Here is a 19,869-nt window from a genome sequence, read left to right on the forward strand (position 1 = left end):
ATAAGTGATGCTGGGGAAACTGGACAGTTACATGTAAAAGAATGACATCAGAACATTCTCTAACATATTTGAAAATAAACTAAAAATGGCTTAAAGACCTAAATGTAAGACATGACAACATAAAACTTCTAGGAGAGGACAGAATCAAGATGTTCTTTGACATAAATCATAGCAATAGTTTCCTAGATAAGTCTCCCAAGGCAAAATAAATAGAAGCAAAAATAAACAAAGGGGATCTAATCAAACTTACAAGCTCTGTCCAGGAAAGGGACCATCAACAAATGAAAAAAAAACCTACAGACCAAGAGAAAATATTTGGAAACAATAACCAACAAGGTATTAATATCCAGAATAGATGAACAGCTCAAACAACTCAGTACTGTAAAAACATACAAACCAATCAAAAAATTGGCAGAATACCTAAATCAATGTTTCTCTAATGAAGACATACAGATGGCCAACAAGCACATGATAAGATGCTTCAACATCACTAATTATTAGAGAAATGGAAATCAAAACACAATGAGGTACTTTTTGATGGTTAGTCATTCTTACTCATCTTGTTCCACTCCCATTTATGGAATCTATGGCTTCCTTAGTGACTAGTATTATCTCCTTCCACAAATCCTCCTCGGCAATACAAATCCCCTCTAAGATTTCAAAATTCTTACTGCTTCTTCTTTTACTAGCATCCTCCTCTGTTTAAAAGAAAACAAAAAGAAGAGAAATTATAGTTTGCTAAATAACTCAGCTATGCATTTACTTTTCCTAATAATGTTAGCACTTGGGATAAAAGAGATGAGGGAAGAGTACACATGTGAAGTCTGGATGGTGCAGGAAGCTGGAAGAAATAAAGGAGGCTAAATTTTCATGTTTCAAAGTGGGAAGCCAAAGAAGATAAAAATTAAGAAGTGGAAATACAGGCAGGTGATTTAGAGCTATGGAGGTAAATACCAAAAAATCATCAAAAATGCTGAAAATGGTGGCCTCTAGGGAAAAGTAAACGGGGCAGAAACAAGACAAGGGATTGCTATTTTTAACAATAAATTTTGTAGAACTATTTGAGTATGTTACACATGCACAACTTTCATAACAAATAAAACATGTTAAGAGTACATGGTAAGTCAAGAAAAACAGAACTTTAAAAAAGAGGGCTAGTTAATAAAAAATTTGTATCCTCTAAATTAATGATTCTGTTTCTAAAATAAGTAATATTTAAAAAGAAGAAAAAAGTGAATAATGTAGACAAAAGATATTTTCTACTATGTTAACTGCAACCATAAATATCTACATACATATATGTGCACATGCATGTATAAGTGTGTGTGTGTATATATATACACGTGAGTGTATATACATATAAAAAGAAACATTGTAAATGAGATAAAACCACTTTGGAAATCAACCTGGATAATCTAGTAAGATTCCATACGATTCCACTCTAGTAAGAATCCATAAGATTCCATATGATTCCAATCCAGTAAGAATCCATAAGATTCTAATAATTCCACTACTAAAATATACCATTCCTAAGCTCATGCCATGTAACTCAGAGAAATTCTTAGATTTGTACACTGGAAGACAAGTACAAGAATATTCATAACAGCACTGTCAAAAACAAAACAAAGTTATATATAACTGAAATGGAAATAATGAATACGTACTGAGATAATGTGTATAACTGAAATCAATTGGAGAACAAACAAAAGCATTCCTTCAAAATACTACTACAGAAGAGTAAAACCAATGACAAGTATACACGTCAATGTGTCTCTCAATAACATAATATTAAGAAAGAAGAAAACATTTCAGAAGAATACACATAGCCAGAGGTAATTTACAGTAAAACATGTATGATTAAACAATATACTATATACACAAACAAACAACAACATTTAGAAAAGTTACAGAGATAGATGATACAACATGCTTATAATATTCTAAAATAAACTTGATAGGTAGTATTTGTATTTTGTACACGTTAAGTGTTTTTTGCATTTTTACATTTTTCTATTGAATATTAAAATATATGAACCAATGGCACAGCTTACAGTACAGCAAACAAGAACTTACAAGAGTTATAACTGTATTTCATGTGTTCAAAACAGAAAAGACTAAACATGTTAGTAAAAACACGGGTAATACAGTAAGGCGCAAACCGAACTTCTAGAGATAAGTTCAAATTCTAGAAGGGATTAATGGCATATGAGACACTGTAAGAAAAACAGAATATACTGTCTCATGAAGAAGAGTTTGATGCTAGAATACCTAACTGATAACTGAAAAAAGGGTTTTCTTTTCCTTTAAAAATAACATGCTCTTGAAAAAATTTTTGAAAATCAGGAAACTATTTCAAAAGGGGGAAATTACATAACCCCAGAACACAGAGGCCACAACTGCCAAGTGGATTATTGGAATATACATGAATATGTCTGAGAAATTTATGAATCCTCAAATTCTCCAGCAGCATTAAAATAGCATATATCCTCCCCCCAGGATATTTATGTAAAAAAGAGCAGAAAAAGCAAAACTTGACATACAGGGACTGGGCAGCTGGCTACACTGATGAAAGTGACTCCCTCCTACACACCAACTTTGCAAAGAGCACAGTGCAGATAAGTGCCTCAGAGAAATTTCAAGCAACCTTCAGATGTTCCTAAAATACTTAAAATCTTATTTGTGCTTAAAATAAAAGGTCTACTATATTCCTTTAAATTCTTACCCTACTTTTTAAACCACCCACAAGTTATTGTGTTCCTGTTTTTAATCTGTAATTATATTTATTTACAATGTCTTCTTTATTAACAATGTTATAAACATTCACCCATAATATGATAATACTTATAAATATCAGCTCTTAACGACTGCCCAATATTTCATCAAACAAATGATCAAAAATTACTTAATCATCTGCCTAAATGTAATAATTATTTATAATAAATACATATAAAAACTTTAAATATCTATAATTATTTCCTTGGGAAACGAAAAAGAATTAATGGATAAAAGTAACAATTTTAAGCCTGTTGACACAAATTATCAAACTACTTCTCAAAATGACTGTACTTCTTCAAACATTCTCCCAATAATCTATGGGAGTTACTTAATCATGGATGGCACTGGATATTACCACTGTATTGAGTATTTCATATGCTGCTGGAAGCTTCTTATTGATGGTCTGACATGAATTTCTAAATGATAAGGCTGAGTAGCTTTTACTATCTGTATTTTCTTTGGGGAATCTCTATGTAATCTTTACTCCCTATCTTTTTATATTACATCACTGAATATTAATTATATAATATTTGCTGTTTGCCTATGATATTTGCTATAAATATGTTCCCAGCCTGTTGGCAACATGTTAATTTATTTATTTATATATTACTTCCAAACACCATTTCCAGAACACAGTCATTCAATTGTATTATCTAGAAAGCTCTGCATTAGATTTTTTTACAGAGCCCTGATTATTTAGAAACTTCAGATTAAAGCCTGTCTTTTACAAAAGCAAACAGCAACATGTAAAGCTATGATTTATAAAGAGTTATCCAGCACACTGATAAATAATACTCTGGAGAAGAAAGCTGTCATTGTAGACTCCATTCAACAAAAAGTTTATCTTTAAATTAAAATAAATAGTGTTGTAAGATCAGGGCTTATTACAACTACATTTTAACTTGTTCTGCTAAAAACACAGTTCTTAGAGAATACTGAGTTCAATAACAAATTTAAATTAAGACAAAATAGACAACCTCCACATAACACTGAACAATATGGATGCTGCAGGGTTACAATATTAATAAAATTAACTTGTCCAATCAATAATGAGACCTACTGTCCAGTTATTGAAGGTATCATCACCATCATCATAATAAAAACAACATCATCATCTTCATCACAGAGTACTAGTATTTCACTTGTTACAAATGGCTAAGTCTAAGATAGGGTTGTTTTAAAAGTCCCTCCCTCCTCAATTAGGAAAAAAACTTTCACTAAAGAAATCTTAGAAAAGACATAAAATTAGAGGAAAAAGTAAAAAACTCCAACTAAACTTCAACAATGATATCTACATACACATATTGATTTTCATTGATTTGTTTATATTTGACATATTTTAATCATATCTGCTTACATCATGAATCTGATGACAAAACAGGTCTACAAGAAAAATTATTTTCAAGAAAAATGTTTAATATATACATACACAGTGATTTCAATAATGTGTGATATTATATTATTATGATATACTATTATATATCATTATATCATTAATATGATATATTATTGTGGTGTCAATAATATGTGAAAACATAATTATATCAAAATATGAAATATATGAATATATGAAAATAAAATTGAAATTATAAAGCAAAATTTTTCAAAAGTAATGTGGGATTTGCATAAAAGTAAAACTGACAGAACAGACAACAAAATAACATGGGTTTAAAGGTATAAGATTTTAATATATAATAACCAAAATACAACTAAACATAGGAAAATTTAATTTTAAAATTTATTTTTAAAAAGTTATCTCACAATATATAACACCAATCATAGAAAAAAAATTTTAAATAATTTAAAATATTTGCTTCTAGTATAGGGGAAAGTAATTACTGAACCAAACAAATTACAAGAGAAACTTTACAAATACTAACATATACATTTTCTAACTTTTTCTAATATAAAAATAAAATCAGAAAAAGAATAAAAATAATTTGAAATCAACACATAAAGGTAAAAACATGTAAGAAGTCATAGTTATCTATTGGCAAATAATCGAAGGATATCTAAAAACAAGTTCATGTAAGAGAAAATTCAGGATGAGGTCAATGTCTGAAAATTTATTAAACCTTTCTAATCATCTCTGAAATTTATTCTTATGTAAAATTAAATATTATAATACATGATCATTGGAGTACATATAAAATCAATATAATATAAAATATAAATAAAACATACTTTAGGTAAAGTCAATTCTATTCAAGAAAACAGATATATCCTTTCAAAGGCAGAGTATCACAGAAAGAAGGCTAATTAGGAATGAGAATATCTTAATTTTACTCTACCCAATTTTATGACCTGAGGAAACAATCACTTAACCTTTTTGAGATTCCAAAATTAAAGAATAAAGAACCTGTGTTACAAATCTCACAGGGCTGTATGGATCGAATGAGATAATATGCATTAGGAATGTTTTGTAAACCATCAAAACCATGTAAATATTGATAACTTATTATTTTCATAAATGGGGTGTTAGTCACTAATCTTTTTTTTTCTTTTTAAAATGAAGGGGAAAAGGCCTTGAGAAACATAATCTAAAGTTTGGCATTACCCAAAAAAAAAAAACCAACCGACCGAAAAACATAAATGAGAAATTTATATGTTTCTAATGAATCCTCAATGAAGACTACTGCTTGAACTATGCACAAAATAAGTCTCACGCTTAAGTAAGGGTGAAATCTTTCTACTTTAAGTCCAAAGCACTTCTCAGGGCACGTTGATCTTTCTTATTCTTCAAAGCTTCAGGAAAATTTATTATCAAATGCCTTATTTTTGTTCTGGCTCTCACTTTAGGGTGGAGGAAAACCTTACTATTAAAATGGGGATTGGTTTTTCCCTTTCGAAGTCCTACCCCTCTTTTCAGCTAGCACCAAAAAATTGCTCAGGGCCTAAGTAAATAAATAAGACAGTATATTATCTTTCTTTTGGACATAGTCTCTCTCTTTTTTTTTTTTTTAGTTGGAGGCTAATTACTTCACAACATTTCAGTGGGTTTTGTCATACATTGATATGAATCAGCCATAGAGTTACATGTATTCCCCATCCCGATCCCCCCTCCCACCTCCCTCTCCACCTGATTCCTCTGGGTCTTCCCAGTGCACCAGGCCCGAGCACTTGTCTCATGCATCCCACCTGGGCTGGTGATCTGTTTCACCATAGATAATATACATGCTGTTCTTTCGAAACATCCCACCCTCACCTTCTCCCACAGAGTTCAAAAGTCTGTTCTGTACTTCTGCGTCTCTCTTTCTGTTTTGCATATAGGGTTATCGTTACCATCTTTCTAAATTCCATATATATGTGTTAGTATGCTGTAATGTTCTTTATCTTTCTGGCTTACTTCACTCTGTATAATGGGCTCCAGTTTCATCCATCTCATTAGAACTGATTCAAATGAATTCTTTTTAACGGCTGAGTAATATTCCATGGTGTATTTCTTTTTCCCTTCCCCTGACTTTCTAACCATGATGCTCTTGATATGGTATTAGAATTTTAAAACAAGGATTTATAGAAAATTAACCTTTTTTTTCCCTTCCAGAAAGGTATTTCAGGTGTTATATTTACTGCCTACCTTCCAATCAGTATCTAACCAGAGGTAAGAGTCAATATCTCTCCCTCAACAACTGAGAAGCACTAGACAAAATCAACAAGGAATAGAAAAATTGACCACCATAAACCAAGGGAATCTAATAACGTCAACAGAGCATTCCAACCAATAAAAACAGAATATACATGCTGTTCAACTACACATGGAACATGAATCAAAGCATGTCCTAGGTCACAAAACAAACATTTTAAATTTAAAAGAATTGAAATTATACACCCAATTGATCATAATACAATCAAACTAAGAATCAGTAACAGAAAAATACCTAGAAATTTCCCAAACATTTTGAAATCGAACAACACATTTCCAAATAATCAAGGGACCCCAAAGGCTCTCAGAGGAAATTTTCTTTAATATTTAACTACATGCAAATGAAAAATCAACATTGAAATCTCTGGGATTCAACTAAAGTGGAGTTGAAAGAAATTTAATAATAAAGGTATTCTTAGAAAAAGATTTATTATTAGGGGAAAAAATTCTCAACAATGCAATTGTTTATTGCTTTACACTAGAAAATGGAAACAACATGAAAATAGGAGTAGCAATACTCATATCAGACAAAACAAACTTTAAAACAAAGGCTATAAAGACAGACAAGGAAGGGTACTATAGACTGATAAAGGGATCAACACAAGAAAAGGATACATTATATTTCTTGACATATATACACCCAATACAGAGCACCTAAATTTATAAGGCAAATACTAACAGACATAAAGGGAAAGATCAACAATAATACAATAACAGCAGGAGACTACACTCCACTGACATCAATGGACATACAGACATAAAATCAATAAGGCAACAGAGGTTCTAAATGACACAGATATGTTGTATTTCATTGATATGTCCAGGACACAACATCAAAAAAAAAAAAAGCAGAATATACATTCTTGTTAAGGATGCATAAAACATTCTTTAGGATAGATCACACACATGGCCACAAAGCAAGCCTCAACAAACTTAAAAGGATATAAATTATTTCAACCAACTTTTCTGATCACAAAAATATGAAATCAGAAATCAACCACAGGAAAAAAAATGAAGAATGAACAAACACACAGAGACTAAACAACACATTACTAAGAAACAATGGGTCAATGACAAAATCAAAGAATAAACCAGAAAATATCTTAAAAAAATGAAAATGAAGACACAACTTTACAAAATCTCTGGAATGCATCGAAAGTAATTCTAAGAGGGAAGTTCATAGTGATACAGGCCTTCCTCAAGAAACAAGAAAAATGACAAATAACCATTAGTTCAGAGAATTAGAAAACAAAGTCCAAACTCAGCAGAAGGAAGGAAATACTAAAGAGTAGAGAGAAATGAATTTTTTAAAAAGTAGAAATGATCAATAAATCAGGAGCTAGTCTTTTAAAAAGATAAACAAAACTGACAAATTTCTAGCTAGACTCACCAAGAGAGAACCCAAATAAACAAGAAATGAAAGAGGAGCAAAATCAACTAATACCACAGATATAAAATATCATAAGAGAATACTATAAGCAGTTATATGCCAACAAACTGAACAACCTAGAAGAAGTGAAAAGGTTCTAGAAACACAGTCTGCCAACAGTGGGTCACAAAGAAAACAGATAATGTGAACAGACCCATCACTAAAAGTGAAATAGAATCTGTAAACAAACTTCCTGCAAACAAAAGTCTAGGACTGGATGCCTTTATTGGAGAATTCTATGAAACATATAAATAAGAACTTGTAACTATCTTTCTCAAAACTATTCCAGCTTTGCACAGGGGCAGTATTGTAGCCAATGAGGTTTATCCAAGGCGTGATTATTGCTAATTGAAAACTTTTCTCAAAACTATTCCAAAAAATTAAGTCACTGAGGCCACCATCATCCTGATAAAAAAGCCAGACAAAGACACTATTAAAAAAATAAAATTACAGGCCAGTTATCTTTTATGAATAGAGATACAAAACTCAGTAAAATATTAGCAAACTGAATCCAACAATACATAAAAAGGATCACACAACATAATCAAGTTGTATTTATTCCAGGGTCACAAGAATGGCTCAACTATGCAAATCAGTCAATGTGATACACAACAATTACAAAAAAAGAGACAAAAACCACATGATTATTTCAAGAGATACAGGAAAAGCATTTCACAAAAATCAACATCCATTCATGACAAAACACTAACCAAAGTGGAAAGAGAGGCCATATCTCAACACAACAAAGACCATTTATGACAAACCCACAGCCAATATAACACTCAACAGCAAAAAGCTGCAAGTCTTCCTGCTAAACTCATAAACAATACAAAGATGTCTCACTGCTACTATTCAACACAGTATTGGAAGTCCGAACCACAGCAATCAGAGAAGAAAAATAAAACAAAACAAAAAAGGAATTCAAATTGAAAAGGAAGAAGTAAAACTGTCACTCTTGGCAGATGACAGAATAATGTATACAGAGAATTCCAGAATCTCCACACAAAAACTAGAAGAACTAATAAATGAATCATCAAGGTTGCAAAATACAAGATTAAAATACAGAATCCAGTATACTTCTACACACTAAAAATGAAATATCAGAAAGTGAAAGTTAAAAAACACATGCGTATAAAATTGTGGGGAAAAAAACCCAGGAATAAACTTCACCATGGAAGTGGAAGACCCATACCGTAAAAACTATAAAGCACTGATAAAGGAAACTGAAGATGATTCAAAGCTCATACTCTTAGACTGCAACAATACTGTCAAAAGGGACATACTACCCAAGGAAATCTACAGATTTAATGCAATCCATACCAAAACAGGATATATTTTTTATAGAACTAGAATAATCCTAACATTTATATGGAACCACAGAATACCCAGACTTACCAAAACAAACCTAAGAAAAAACAACAAAGGGAGGCATAAGCCTTCAAGACTTTAGATTATCCTATAAAGCTACAGTAACCAAACAGTATGGTACTGGTACAAAAACAGACACAACAGATCAATGGACTAGAATAGAGAGTGCAGAGGTAAACCAATACAATCACAGTTAATTAATCTATGACAAAGGCAGCCAGAATATACAATGGAGAAAAGAGTCTCTTCAACAAATGGTGTTAGCAATGCTAGACAGCTACATGTAAAGCAATGAGTTTAGAACATTACCTCATACAATATACAAAAATAAACCCAAAATGGTTTAAAGACATAAATGTTAGCCATAACACTATAAAAGTTCTAGAAGGGAACATAAAATATAGGCAAGACATTCTTTGACATAAATCACAGCAATATTTTCCTACATCTGTCCCCCATGGCAAAGGAAATAAACACAAAAATAAACAAAGAGGATTTAATCAAACTTAAAAGCTTTTATACAGCAAAGGGCAAACTCCAGGAGAAGGTGAGGAAAGGGAAGCCTGGTATGCTGTAGTCCATGGGATTGCAAAGAGTCTGACATGACTAGGCAACTGAACAACAACAACAATAAAAGCAAAGGAAACAAAGTAAAAAGACAACCTACAGACTGGGAGAAAAACATCTGCAAATAATGCAACTGACAAAGGATTAATATTTAAAATATACAAACAGCTCATACAACTCAGTATCAGGGGGGAAGAAAAACATACAATCCAATCAAAAAAATGGGTAGAAGACCTAGAGAAACGTTTCTCTAAAAAAAACACACAAATAGCCAAACGGCACATGAAAAGATGCTCTGGTTATTTTACATCAATTATATCACAATAAAACTATGTTGTTGTTTTTTAATGAAGAAAAACTGCAACAGAAATACATCAAACAGAACTAAAGGGCTTATTAAACAGCCAAAAAAATCACTTCCTATCTTCATCTTACTTATGAAAGACATCAAGAATTATCTATACGACTTTGATTTTTTTTTCCTCTCAAACTGCCATCTAAATGATTCCTATGTGGTAAGTTTTGCATATATACATAGAAAACAGACACTAATCCTACCTTCAAAACATTTATATTATAGCTTTGCTGACAAACTCCAAAACAGAACTACAATCCAGGCAGTTCACTAACCAAAAAGTTTAACAATAAACTTACACGTTAAAAGGATTTTTCCCCAGAGAGCTAAAAATAATTACATAATTCCTAATTATGGATATAAGAGGTACTACTTCTCTAGGGCCCTGGCACTCCAAAAGATCAAATGTTTGGTGTACAGTGACTTCACTATATTAGTAGATGTTATGATACATTTAGGAAATACTGAGTTAAAAGCAAAATAAAGCTGGCTTCTTCACTACACTGTTCCTTGTAACTATTCATATGTTCTAAGTCATCCGAAAGAAGCATATACAATAATATATAATATTCCCCAATCTATTTGTTTCTCATCCCCCACCCCCCAAATTACATAAGATCTAGTAGGACTAGCACTCACAGAACACACTTAAGAAAATACAATAACTTGACCACAGTGGTTTGGGTACAATACTAAAGAAACAAAATCCATCTAAATCCACTGATAGAACTTTTTCATTTACCCTTTAAAAATCTCAGTAAAGGACCTTATTTACACTGTATAAAGCACAAAGAAGCAATAATATAAATAAGGAAGATACATAACCATGTATTCTATTCTTGTATGACTACAGTATCCATTAAATACTGTAGTAGGGGAAAGGCATATAACATTCTTCCCTCAAAGTCCTAGTAAGAATGGTGAAGGAAAAGATCAGGGTGATGCTTCCACAAGCCAAAGAACACTAAAGATTGCCATAAACCACCATAAGTAGGGGAGAGGCACATAACATTCTTCCTTCAAAGTCCTAGTAAGAAATGAACCCTACCAACATCCTGATTTTGGACTCTCAGAGGGACCAGAACACGTGATCCCAAAGTGTGCCACCAGGCATGTGGATCATTTTGAGCTGAAGGTGAACAAGACCTAACAGACTAGGGAAGAGTTTACTTTACCCTTCCCTTAACTACCTCAAAGGATTTAGGCAGAGAGTCTTTACCCAGAAGAGAGTTAAAACCAGACATAACATTTTACATCAGAAAGGCTTATCTGCATGGCATGGGAAACATTTATTTGGCAAACATTTGCTCTTCCCATCCTCCTGTTAACTGCCTTCCTCCTGTGAAGTCTCAGACCTCTACTCTCTCTCCTCCTTAGCTAACAATGGCATATAAGCCTCAACTGCCTGATTTAGAGCCTCATACCTTTGGGGGTCTCTTACATATGAAATTAAATCTTTCTCCTATAAGTCCCCTGTTCTATGCTAATTTAATTGTTAGACCAGCCAAAGAACCCAAAATGAGAAGGGAAAAATTTCTCTCTCCTACCACTTCTAGCCTCCAGATCTGTGAGACAATAAATTCTGTTGTGTAAGCCACCCAGTCTGCAATACTGCTAAGGGAGCTCTAGCACAGTAACATACGATACCAGGCGTCCAGACACTGTTACAGGAACTTGTATATTGCTCATTTAATGCAACAATCCTCCAGTTAGGTGTTTTCATCTATCTCACTTTACAGACATCAAAACTGAGGCGCAGAGCAGTTAACTATCTTGCCCAAGTTCACATTTACTGGTTTCAAACGCAGGATTAGGGAAGTAACACAAATGGTGGTGTCCTGTAGCATAGCAGAATATTTCAACTCTCTGGCTAACAATATCAAAGTTCAAATCTCTAGCCCTCTAAAGCTTTATTCTTATAATATACTTTCTAAAATCTTCTAATTATTACTTTCTACTTGAAAGAGTAGGAGTAGATTCAGTTGGCTTCAAAAGGAACCCTAACTGATAGATAAGGAGACTTCCATTAGGAACTGGAGTGACAGTGAATGCTGAATTACTTAGAAAATCTGGCAGTGGTCACAGACTCAAAAATTATCCAAGTGATTTCTAACTACAACTTGTCATATAGATTTTGAGTTTTGCAATGAGGTAGCAAAGGGCCTACGTGACAAACCTGGCCACAAAAATTAGTTCCTCAAAAAAGATCTTAACAACCCAGATAATCACGATAGTGTGATCACTCACCTAGAGCCAGACATCCTGAAGAGCGAGGTCAAGTGGGCCTTGGGAAGCATCACTATGAACAAAGCTAGAGGAGGTGACGCAATTTCAGTTGACTATTTCAGATCCTAAAAGATGATGCTGTTAAAGTGCTGCACTCAATATGCCAGCAAATTTGGAAAACTCAGCAGTGGCCACAGGACTGGAAAAGGTCAGTTTTCATTCCAATCCCAAAGAAAGGCAATGCCAAAGAATGTTCAAACTACCACACAATTGCACTCATCTCACTCACTACCAAAGTAATGCCCAAAATTCTCCAAGCTAGGCTTCAACAGTACATGAACCGAGAACTTCCAGATGTACAAGGTGGATTTAGAAAAGGCAGAGGAACCAGAGATCAAATTGTCAACATCCGTTGGATCATCAAAAAAGCAAGAGAATTCCAGAAAAACATCTACTTCTGCTTCACTGACTATGCTAAAGCTTTTGACTGTATGGATCACAACAAACTGGAAAATTCTTAAAGAGACGGGAATACCAGACACTTTACATGTCTCCTGAGACATCTGTATGCAGGTCAAGAAGCAACAGTTAGAACCAGATGTGAAACAACAGACTGGTTCCAAATTGGGAAAGGAGTATGTCAAGGCTGTATATTGTCACCCTGCTTATTTAACTTATATGCAGAGTACATCGTGAGGAACACTGGGCTGGATGATGCACAAGCTGGAATCAAGACTGCCAGGAGAAATATCAATAACCTTAGCTATGCAGATGACACCACCCTTATGACAGAAAGCAAAGAGAAACTAAAGAGCCTCTTGATGAAAGTAAAAGAGGAGAGTGAAAAGGCTGGCTTAAAACTCAACATTCTAAAAACTAAGATCATGGCATCTGGTCCCATCACTTCATGGCAAAGAGATGGGGAAACAATGGAAACAGTGACAGACTTTAATTTCTTGGGCTCCAAAATCACTGCAGATGGTGACTGCAGTCATGAAATTAAAAGATGCTTACTCCTTGGAAGAAAAGCTATGACCAACCTAGACAGCGTATTAAAAAGCAGAGACATTACTTTGCCAACAAAGGTCCATCTAGTCAAAGCTATGGTTTTTCCAGTACTCATGTATGGATGTGAGAGTTGGACCATAAAGAAAGCTGAGCACCAAAGAATTGATGGTTTTGAACTGTGGTGTTGGAGAAGACTCTTGAGAGTCCCTTGCACTGCAAGGAGATTAAACCAGTCCATCCTAAAGGAAACCAGTCCTGAATATTCATTGGAAGGACTGATGCTGAAGCTGAAGCTCCAATACTTTGGCCACCTAAAGTGAAGAACTGACTGACTGGAAAAGACCCTGATGCTGGGAAAGATTGAAGGCAGGAGGAGAAGGGGACGACAAAGGATGAGATGGTTGTATGGCATCACCAACTTGATGGACATGAGTTTGAGCAAGCTCTGGGAGCTGGTGATGGACAGGGAAGCCTGGTGTGCTGCAGTCCATGTGGTCATAAACAGTTGGACACAACTGAGCAACTGAACTGAACTGACTGACTGACTGATCTTAAAGCACTTCATCTATTATGACCATAAACACTTACTAGATCTCTCTCTAAAAGCAAGACTATATATACATAGACCAATTGAGAGGAGGAGGGTAGGGAGCAATAGAGAATAATGGAGAGTTTCACACTACCAGGGGAGACTAGAGATCAGTGTTACAGCTTGGCTTTTCCTATACAACAAAGTTGACAATGGCCCAAAGTTGATAATTTCTTCTCTTTTTTGTCTTTCATGCTCTTAATCTAATTCACTTCATGTTAACTCCCTGTGAAAACACTGTGCCCACAAATTAGCTCACAACTTGACAGTTAAATATATTTTAAAACAAAACACATTATTCTATTATAGTTTGAATTATGTCCCACAAAAAGACATGTTAAAATCTTAGCCCACAATACCTATAAATGTGACCTTATTCAGAAACAGGTTCTCTGCAGATGTAATCAAGTTAAGACAAGGTCACAATGGATTAGGATACGCTCCACTCCGATGACCAGAATCCTTCTAAAATAAGGGGAATTTAGACACAGACACACAGAAAGGAAAATGCCACATTAATACAAAGACCCACAGGGAAGAGGTCATGTGAAGACAGAGGCAACGAAGAGAATGACACATTTATAAACCAGGCAAAACCAAGGGTTTCCAGTACCAACCAAAAACTAGAAAAGGTAAGGAAGATTCTTCAGAGACAGTGTAACCATGTAAATACCCTTGATTTCAGACATTTAGCTTCCAGAACTCTGAGAGAATAATTTTCTGTTGTTTTAAGTCACTTGGTTTGTGGTAATTTGTTAGAGTAGCCCTAGGCATCTAATACATCTTCTCTCCAATATATTCATTTTTTCTCATCTTTAATCAAGCCTCAATTTAGGCCTGAAGCTATAGACCTAACAAGTTAATTAAGAACTGAAGTCAACGAAGGTTTCACAAGCAAAGCAGCTGCAGGATGAGCCATTTAATCTTCTACACAACGTTCATTGGCCCATTACCAGCAAGTTCCCGTATTCTTAGTTTAAGAGCTCTTGAGCTACTGAACACAATTCTCACAATGAATGAATTATGCTTGTAAAAAGGAGTTAGGAAAATGGAACAGAAAACTGTTTAGGCTTAAAACACAAATATCAGACACTTTGCTACATAAAATGGAGATCATGATATCAATTCCACTACTAGTGTTTCTTGTCCATCTGCTTCATACTGCAAGAAAATATTCAACAATTATGCATAAAAAACCAACTGGAACAATGACAGATACTAAGTACTAGAATATATTACTAAATGCATGCCATGCGTGTTAAGTCACTTTAGCTGCAGAATGTTTCTAATTACAAAAGTTCTGAATTAGTCCTCTAATAGTCCCAGGAAATAGATGACACATTAAACCATGATCATATAAGTAAACTATGTATACAAGTTGTTATCCATTATAACAGGTAAAGAAAATTCAAAAACCAAAATATTCTAATGATTCCTCCACTTTAAGAATGAGCATAGTAAGATTTAAAATGGATAACCAATAAGGATCTACTGTATAGCACATGGAATTCTGCTCAGTGTTATATAGCAGCCTGGATGGGAGGGGAATTTCAGGGTGAGTGGGTATATATATATATATATATATATATATATATATATATATATATATGTATGGCTGAGTTCCTTCACTGTTCACCTGAAACTATTACTAACAACATTATTAACTGGCTATACCCAGTACAAAATGAAAAGTTTGAAATAAAAAACAAAAAAATGAGTAAAGTAATGGTACAGTTTCCAGATGATTTTATAAAATAATCTCTCAGGTATCTTTGGTTTTGTTTTCCCTATTTATTGAGATTTATGTCACATACCATCAAATTCACCCATGTAAACGATATGTGTGTATATATAACACAGAGACTATATATCCAATATTTAAATATTCAGAGCTGTATAACCATCACCACAATCTAATTTTAGAACATTGCTATCACCTCCAAAAACAAACTCCATGTCGATTATCAGTCACTTCCTATTTCTGCTTTCCCTCCAACCTACTCTGCCCCAACCGGAAACAATCTACTTTCTGTTCTTATGGATTTTCCTATTCTGGATATTTCATATAAATAGAATGATATAATTTGGTCTTTTATGATTGGCTTCTTTTACTAAGCATAATGTTTTCAAGATTTATCCACAAGGCAGCATATATCAGTACTTCATTTCTTTTTACTGCCAAATAATATTCCACATATGAATGTAACATGTTTCTTTATTTACCATTTGATGGACATTTAGACTGTTTCTAATTTGGGACCATTATGAATAAAGCTGCTATGAATATTCATGTATAAGTTTTTGTGCAGACTTACGCTTTCATTTCTCTTAGGTACTATGAATGGAACTGACAAGGTGTATGGTTACTTATGTTTAGCATCTTGAGAAACAAGCAAACTCTTCTCCAAGTGGGTGTACCATTTAACACTCCCATCAGCAGGATACGAGAGTGCCAATTTCTTCACATTCTCACCAACACTTACTAGAGTATGTCTTTTTAATTTTGGCCATTCCAGGGAGTATGAAATGGTATTCTATATGGCTTTGATTTGCATTTCCCTAATGATTAATATTGGCTAATGTCAGCTAATTGGTTAATATTGGCTAATGACTAATATTGTCTAATTCCCTAATGACTAATAATGGCTGGATGGCATCATCGACTCGATGGGCATGAGTTTGAGTAAACTCCGGGAGTTGGTGATGGACAGGGAGGCCTGGCGTGCTGCGATTCATGGGGTTGCAAAGAGTCGGACACGACTGATCGACTGAACTGAACTGAACTGAATGACTAATAACGTTGAGCATTTTTTCATGTGCTTATTGGCCATTTGTGTATCTTCTTTCAAGAAACATCAAGTCCTTTGTCCATTTTTTAGTTAGGTTCTCCTTTTTAACTTTTGAGTTGAAAGGCTCTTTATATTTTCTGCATACAAGTTCCTTGTCAGACATATGATTTATAAATATTATATCACATTCTATGTGCTGTTCACACTTTCTTTTTTTAATTAATTAACTTATTTTAATTGGAGGCTAGTTACTTTACGATATTGTAGTGGTTTTTGCCATGCATTGACATGAATCAGCCACGGGTGTACATGTGTCCCCCATCCTGAACCCCCCTCCCACCTCACTCCCCATCCCGTCCCTCAGGGTCATCCCAGTGCACCAGCCCTGAGAGCCCTGTCTCATGCATCAAACCTAGACTGGCGATCTGTTTCACATATGGTAATATACATGTTTCAATGCTATTCTCTCAAGTCATCCCACCTTCACCTTCTCCCACAGAGTCCAAAGGTCAGTTCTTTATCCCTGTGTCACTTTTGCTGTCTCACATATAGGGTCATCATTACCATCTTTCTAAATTCCATATATATATGCATTAATATACTGTATTGGTGTTTTTCTTTCTGACTTACTTCTCTCTGTATTATAGGCTCCAGTTTCATCCACCTCATTAGAACTGATTCAAATGCATTCTTTTTAATAGCTCAGTAATATTCCATTGTGTGTACATACCACAGCCTTCTTATCCATTCATCTGCTGATGGACATTTAGGTTGCTTCCATGTCCTGGCTATTGTAAACAGTGCTGCGATGAACACTGGGGTACACGTGTCTCTTTCAATTCTGGTTTCCTCGGTGTGTATGTCCAGGAGTGGGATGGGTGGGTCATATGGAAGTTCTATTTCCAGGTTTCTAAGGAATTTCCACACTGTTCTCCATAGTAGCTGTACTAGTTTGCATTCCCACCAACAGCGTAAGAGGGTTCCTTTTTCTCCGCACCCTCTCCAGCATTTATTGTTTGTAGACTTTTTGATAGCAGCCATTCTGACCAGCGTGAGATGGTACCTCATTGTGGTTTTGATTTGCATTTCTCTGATAATGAGTGATGTAGAGCATCTTTTCATGTGTTTGTTAGCCATCTGTATGTCTTCTTTGGAGAAATGTCTGTTTAGTTCTTTGGCCCATTTTTTGATTGGGTTGTTTATTTTTCTGGAATTGAGCTGCAGGAGCTACTTGTATATTTTGGAGATTAATTCTTTGTCAGTTGCTTTGTTTGCTACTATTTTCTCCATATTCTGAAGGCTGTCTTTTCACCTTGCTTATAGTTTCCTTCGTTGTGCTTTTAAGTTTAACTAGGTCCCATTTGTTTATTTTTGCTTTTATTTCCATTACTCTGGGAGGTGGGTCATAGAGGATCCTGCTGTGATTTATGTCAGAGAGTGTTTTGCCTATGTTTTCCTCTAGGAGTTTCATCGTTTCTGGTTTTACATTTAGCTCTTTAATCCATTTTGAGTTTATTTTTGTGAATAGTGTTAGAAAGTGTTCTAGTCTCATTCCTTCACAAGTGGTTGACCAGTTTTCCCAGCACCACTTGTTATGTTTATCCTTTCTTAATGGTGTCTCATGCTTTCTGTTCCCTGATGCTATCCTTCGATGGACAGAGGTTTTTAATTTTGATGAAGCATAATTTCTCTATTTTTTATTTTTTCATTAACCTCTTGGTATCTCATCTAAGAAACTAAGGTCATGACAATTTACTTCTGTTTTCTTCTAGAAGTTTTTGGCTTTAACTCTTATATTTAGGTATATGATATATTTTGAGTTCCTTTTTTGCATGGTATAAGAAAGAAGTACATATTTGCTTGTTTGCATAGAGATATCCATTTATCCTTGGTGGCAAATGGTGACTACCCAATAGTCCTTGGTAAAGAGACTATTCATTACCCATCGAATTGTCTTTACAGCTTTGTAAGAAATCTGTAAATGTAACAGTTTGCTTCTGGACTTTAAATTCTACTTTACTGATCTGGAGTTCTATCCTTATGTGCCAAACTATCTTAATTACTGTAACTCTGAAGTAGGTTTTTAAGTCAGAAAGCTCAGGTTCCCCAACATTGTTCTTTTTCAAGTTTATTTTGACTATTCTTTTTCAAACTTGTTTTACCTATTCTGGGTTGCTTGCATTTCAATATGAATTTCAGGATTATTCTGTCAATTTCTGCAAAAACATCAGTTGGGATTTTGATACAGATTGCATTTAATCTGTTAATTAATTTGGAGAGTTTGACCATCAGTGGTGTCTTAAAGATATCCATATCCTAATCCTCACAATTTGTAAATATGCCACTTTCCACAATAAAAGGGACTGTGCAGGTAACTGTGATAAATTAAGAACCTTGAGATGGGGAGATTATCTTGATTATCTGGGTGACCCCATGGTAAACACAAGTGTCCTTATGAGAGGGAGGCAAAGGGAGATTTGACTATAGAAGGTAATGTGAGAATGGAAGCAAGGGGAAGCAAAGGTGATGGGAACCACTTTGATGAGCTAAGGAATGAAGAGAGCCTCCCGAAACTTGAAAAGACAAGAAAATGGAGTTTCTCCTTTAGCATGTAGAAAGAACTAGCAGCTAAAACTTTTAGTCTCATAACACTCATTTTCAGCTTCTTCAGAATTGTAATAAATTGGTGTTGCTTTAACCCACAAAATTTGTGAAAATTTGTTACAGCAGCCCTAAAAAACTAATACACCTAACATACTCCAAATGTTTTTGCACATAAGAGTTCAATATACATGTAACCAAAACTAATAAAAAAAACTACAGCTATACTTAGATGTTCCTATATCCTTTTCTCAGTAAGTGATTGACCAGGCAAATGGAAAATCAGTAAGGATATCTATAGAGAGAGAGACAATACAAACATTGCCAATTTTTTATAATTGGTAAATCCAGGTTATTAATAATAAAGGCAAAATATAAACCAAATATTAACTATACAGGGGACAAACCTGACAGATATCATCTTAATCTCATGATCAAGGTTAACGTTACCAGTAATTAGATGGCAAATAGTTGGGGAAACAATGTAAACAGTGACAGAGTTTAATTTCTTGGGCTCTA

At 34.2% G+C, this 19,869-nt stretch overlaps 1 protein-coding gene and 1 pseudogene across 1 annotated transcript in view; one reads left to right on the forward strand and one right to left on the reverse strand.

Moving 5' to 3' along the window:
- The window catches only part of COG5 (component of oligomeric golgi complex 5), a 272,387-nt gene that overhangs the window by 153,688 nt on the left and 98,830 nt on the right, over positions 1–19,869 (reverse strand). The gene's annotated exons all lie outside the window — the stretch shown is intronic.
- On the forward strand, positions 8,135–8,217 carry LOC133073241 (U4 spliceosomal RNA; annotated as a pseudogene).

Source organism: Dama dama, chromosome 18 (assembly GCF_033118175.1).
Source record: "Dama dama isolate Ldn47 chromosome 18, ASM3311817v1, whole genome shotgun sequence".
NCBI lineage: Eukaryota > Metazoa > Chordata > Mammalia > Artiodactyla > Cervidae > Dama > Dama dama.